Below are 6,605 nucleotides of genomic sequence, written 5' to 3' on the forward strand. Positions count from 1 at the left end.
GAGACTTAATTAAAATAATAAATTCCTCATTAATATATTAAGTATATGTTAAGAACATGATTTGTTGTCTTTCAATTTTATTTGCATAAAATCAAAGTTCTATTCATAAATAACTTGTTAAGCTACTCAAGGTTACTGTTAATCGAATATATTTAATGCTATAAAATTGGATCTTGCTGAACTAACTGATAACAATTTAAGTGAGTTACTTATGATTATATAAGATTAAAGGTGCTAGTTAGGTGAAATATATATGATATGTTTAGACAAATAGTTATCCCATAACTAATCTAGGAGTCACGTAAATATGTGATTGATAAACTATGTTATCTATTTAATTTAATTATCTTGATTTTTTGAGTTACTTAAGGTTATATAAATTAAATGGGATCCTAGTCTACTAGGAAATCTAAGTGAGATTTCCCGAATTAATAGTGAGGGGTTTTAATTTGAAGAAAAAGAGTAGGAGATCAAATTATGAATAAGACCTTATCTAAACTTGGTTATAAATATTTATAAATTAAACCAATACTCGTTATCTTTAAATAAATAGGTTGATAGATTACCATGAGTAAAAATAAATATATTTCTATGTAGCATATTTGATGCTTATAAATTGACTTGATCAAACTTCTTGGACTAGTACTAAAATTTAAGGTTTCTTCTTAAATAAAAAAAAAATTATATGTTATTGAAAGTCTGATTCCTTTTGTCTTTGATGAGGATGTTGATAACAAAGTTAGGTTTGATTATTAACGTAATATTGATGACAATAATTAGGCCACATGTGTGATATTAGCTATCATGTCACTTGAACTTCAAACACAACATGGAAATATAGATAACCATATAATAATTATGCATATCAAAGAGTTATTTGATGCGACTAATAGAATTAAGAGGAATGTGACATGTAAGAGATTATTTTATTGCAAGATGATAGAGGATTCCTCGATGAACATCCATGTGTTGAGGATGATTGACTATTTTAGAATCTGGTCAGATTAAGCTTTGTCATGGACCATGACCAAGTCAACCATGATTATAATTCCAAAAGTAGAATGCCAAAAGTTGACTTGGTCTTGCAGTCTAAGCATAGAGTTCTACTTTCAACATAAAAAATAACAATGGTACTTGTCATCATTATGGTATGGAAAATCACTACATGAGGAATTGTAAAGACAGTCTTGCAATTGTGAAGGCTAAAAATCTTATTAAAAAATTTGTTTCATGTGTGTTTATGATTGAATAAAGGTAAAGTGAGAATACAAGTTAGTAATAAAGTAAGGGTTTGCATTAACTTTTTCAAGTAGGCTGATACTAGAACTTGATATTTGATCTAGCACTTTCTAGAGACATCTTATCCATTTTTGAATGGATTTAGATTTATTATTTAAGGCAAATGTAATTCATTTTATAATAATGATGGTTATTATGGATCTGATACTTAGACAAATTTGGTTTGTATATACATAATCATGAAATGTCCAGGTGCAATATAATAGCAAGAAGAACATATTAGATAATCAATATCCATATTATTGATGGAATTGTAGATTAGGTCATATCAATAAAACAAAAATCATTAAGTTACATAAAGAACGATATATGATCCTTTTGATTATGATTTAAATCAAACTTGTAAAGTTTGATTATTGAATAAGATGACTAAAACATCCTTTACTCAAAGAGTGAGAGATCTAATGAATTGTTAGGTCTAATATATGTAGATGTATATAGACCAATAATGATTCGTGTCATAGAACATGTTTCGTCATTGATGACATATTGAATATGATCATATATATTTGATGAAATTCTGAATCATTTGAAAGGTTCAAAAAATTCATAAATAAAGTTGAAATATAAATTGAAAAGAGTATTAAGATACTTCGATCAGATCGAGGTGGTGAATACTTCAGCTAAGATTTTAAAATTACCTAAAAGAGAATGAGATTCTCTCATAGTGGACACCTCCTGGAACACCACAACATAATAATGTTTCTGAAAGGAGAAATTGAACTCTATTGGATATGGTACAATCCATGATAAGTTATACAGACCTTTCACCTTCATTCTAGGGTTATGCCCTGCAAACTACTGCTTACCTTTTAAAAAAGGTTTTATCAAAATCTATTGATAAGACTCCATATGAGATATGAAATGGCAGGAGACCAATATTATCATACTTAAAGATTTGAGATATGATGTTTATGTGACACGTATTATATTTGAAAAGATGGGAGCTAAGTCAAATAAATATAAGTTTGTGGAATATCTTAAAGAAACTATTGAATATTATTTATATCATCTCATTGAGAAAAAATATTTGTCTCAAAACATGTTACCTTTCTAAAGAGATAATTTGTTCTTAAAATGAGTAGTGGGAGGACAATAGAACTTGAACAAGTTCAAGAACTATAAGGTGATAGCTAAATGGAAGTTAAGCATGAGGCTATAAAATTGGATATTTAATCTGAAGCTCCAGAAACATAAGAATTCCTTTATAGATCTGGTAGGACAAATCATGCATCAATAAGATATGGACTTCTCATGGAAGTTGAAAATGAAAAGTTACTCATACTTGATGAGCTTATTAATTATAAGGAACCAATATCTGATATTGATTATAAGAAATGGCTTGAGGTCATGAAATCTAAAATGAATTCCATGTACACCAACCAAGTATAAACCTTGGTTGATCTACCTGAAAGGATAAAACCAATTGGATGTAAATGGATATTTAAGAGAAAGACTCACATTGATGACAATATACAAACATATAAAGCTAGAATAGTTGCAAAAGGTTACAAATAAAGACAAATAGGTTAAATTTGAAGAAACCTTCTTATAGTAACTATATTAAAATCCATAAGGATTTTGCTTGATAAAATTGTATGCTATGATGATGAGATTTGTCAAATGGATGTCAAAATTGTATTCCTGAAAGGGAGTCTTCTAGAAGATATGTATGTGACACAACCTGAAATCCATAAGGATTTCTTATAGTAACTATATTAACCTTCTTGTAGTAACTATATTAAAATCCATAAGGATTTTGCTTGATAAAATTGCATGCCATGATAATGAGATTTGTCAAATGGATGTCAAAATTGTATTCCTGAAAGGGAGTCTTCTAGAAGATATGTATGTGACACAACCTGAAAGTTTTGAATCTAAGGAATTTGCTAATAAAGTATGCAAGATATAAAAATTTATTTATGGACTCAAGCAAGCTTTAAGGAGTTGGAATATCCATTTTGATGAGATAATTAAAAAGTTTGATTTCATAAAAAATACAGATGAGCTTTGTGTTTATAAAAAGTTTTGTATGAATAGAGTCATTTTCTTAATATTATATGTAGAAGACATATTATTAACAGGAAATGATATTTCTTGTTAGTAAAGATATGGTGTCCAAAAATTCCTCCATGAAGGATATGAAAGAAGTAACCTATATACTAGGAATAAAAATCTATAGAGGTAGATCTAAAAGGTTCCTTAGATTATCTCAATCTACGTACATATATAATTGTTAGTATATATGTCATGAGCCAATATGTTGGTTACATGTGGCATTGACTTTGTTTATGTAAATATATTTAATTTTAATAAAGACTTTATTTATCTTTAATATTTATCGAATATTTCATTAATAAATTTAATATTTGATTAATGAATCTATAGTAAATATAAAGTTCTTTGGACAAAAATGCTTTGCAAATAAAATTATATAGTTGTTATAATTATAAGATTCATATTGCATCAAATTAAATATTTTTGGTCAATGCTTTACTAAGAATGGATATTAATTAGAGTTGTTGAGACTGATACATATCATGTTCTTTTTTTTATGAAAAAAAATTGTTGTTCTTATAAACTAAGTATGAGGGATATCTAGACTAATATGCAAATGCTTGTCAAATGACATGTATATTGAAATGACCCGCATGAGAATCTCATATAAAGAGATTATTTGTGTCTATGGAAATACTCATGTGACAGTTATATAAGTGATCTTTAGATTTGAGAATACTAAGTTATCTTATATAAAGAATTTTATGCTTTGATCCTGTTACACGTTGTTCTAATTAAGGGTAACAAACAAGAAAATATTGAATATAACAAAAACTATATGATGATATCTGAGTGATCAAAAGAGAATTCATCACCCTAGGTGAATTAGGAAAAATCTTCCACATGTTCTGAAATAATACTGATTGTAAATCCTTGCGCAAGGTGGAATGAGATTTGAAAATAGTTTCAAATCTTATTCAAAGAATCAATGACTATGGTGTTGAGAACAAATATGATTTGACATAGTCGACACACTTCATGCTATAATATCTAAATTGAAATATTTTTTTTATAAAGGGATAATAATTATTTTGAGAAACTAGTTATTGAAAGGTTAAGTCAAACTACTTGTGACTTTGCTAATATTTAGGAATCATGACAAGTTGCTAGACATTGTACTTGATCTTCAAATATAAATCAATCAATTATTGAGTTGATAATAAATTAATTTGTTTAATTTATTTAATTCTATTTTATTTAGGATTGTGATTTATTTTAGACCAACTTATTAGAGAACCTAACGAACCACACACATAAGAACCATTGGTTAGAAATTAAAATGGGATGATTAATCAAGTATGACTTGATGATAAATAAGTTTTAGAAATTGAAGACCATAGGTAATTTATATAGGAAATTACAATTCTAGACCTAAAAAAATCAAGTAGGGACTTGATTAAATAAATTTCTAAAACTGTTATAAAATAATATGTGGTATTAGTTATAGGGCAAATTGATATTTTGCAATTTATAGGGTTTTCGGGTTTTCTTATAAATAAAATGTTATGCATCTTATTTCTAAAGTAGTATGTAGTAAGTAGTACAAAAAAACTATGTAAGTTACAAAACACTTAAAAAACCCAAAACAAAAGAGTTAGCACTCTAAGGGATCTTGGAACTCCTGAAGAAATTTCAAATTTATCATTTCTACTATGCATATATGTTTCAGGAAGCCCAACAATATTATGCTAAAACAGTTTAGCATAGAAAAATCTAAAAGATGATACTTACCTATTTTGTATAGGATTCCTCTCTCCAAGGATATGTGCTTTAAAACAAAAATTGAGAGAGATAAGATGAAAATATTCCACATGCTTTGGATATAATATCCATAATGTATATGATGTTATGTACAAGACCAAATGTATCGTATGCTTTAAATAGAACAAGTAAATACCAATTTAATCCAGGTGAATGTCACTAAAAGATAGTTAAAAAAATATTTTTTTAGTACTTGAGAATTAAGAATGTTTTTTTTTTGTTCCATAGAGGAGATGAACTAGTAGTTCATAATTATTTGAATGCTAGTTTTCAATCAGAAATTGAAAAAAAATTCCAATCGGGTTATATTTTACTTTAAATAATGGTGGTGAGCTAGAAGAGCTCCAAATAACAATGGATAAAAGAGGATAAAAGACTAAAGTACATATCTACGTATGTGAGAGATCAAAGTAGATTCTACAACTAAAGTTAAGTACATATCTACGTTTGAGAGGATAAAAGAGGTTGTTTAGATCAAGAAATTTATCATTAAACTAGGTGTGGTTCCTAGCATTATTGATCTTGTTGCTCTATATTGTGATAACAATGGAGCCATTGCACAGGTAAAGGAACCAAAGTCTCATCAATGATCGAAAAATATATTTAGACAATTTTATTTTATTAGAGAATCATGGAAAGAAAAAGATGTAAAGATAGAGTGAGTACCTAATGAAAAGAATCTTGTAGATTCTCTTACTAAGTCACTATCCCAGTAAAAACATTATCGTCAAGTAAAGCGATATGATATTTGATACATATGTGATTGACATAGTGCAAGTGGAAAATTATTAGTACATATGCTCTATAACCAATCGATTGGTTACACGTCATATTGAATTTGTTCAAGTAAACATATCTAATTCTTAATAAAGACTTTGATATTTATCAAATATCTAATTAATGAATATAATATTTGATTAATGAATCTAGAGTAAAGATAAAGTTCTAGAGACAAAAATACTTTGCAGAGGAAATTATAAAGTTTATAATTATGAGATTTATATAGCATCACAACATTATTCCTAAATGTTCCTAGATAATTGGGGGATAATAATTACACTAAGAAATTGATCATTGAAAAGTTAAATCAAACCATTTATGATTTTTCCAATATTTAGGGAATCATGACAAATTATTAGACATTGTATATGATCTTTAAATATAAATCAGTCAATTGTTAAATTAATAGTAAATTAATTTGTTTAATTTATATAATCCTATTTTATTTAGGATTATGATTTATATTTGGGTCAACTTATTAGGGAAGCTAATGGGTCACACACATAAGAACCATTGGTCAGAAATTAAAATGAAATAATTAATCAAGTGCGACTTGATTGTAAATAAGTTTTAAAAATTAAGGACTAGAATGTAATTTATACATAGAATTACAATTCTAGACCTAGAAAAATCAAGTAGAGACTTGATTGAATAAATCTCTAAAATTATGTTGAAATATTATATGTGATATTATTCAAGAGAAAAGT

The sequence above is a fragment of the Populus trichocarpa genome, chromosome 4, assembly GCF_000002775.5.
Source record: "Populus trichocarpa isolate Nisqually-1 chromosome 4, P.trichocarpa_v4.1, whole genome shotgun sequence".
Lineage (NCBI taxonomy): Eukaryota > Viridiplantae > Streptophyta > Magnoliopsida > Malpighiales > Salicaceae > Populus > Populus trichocarpa.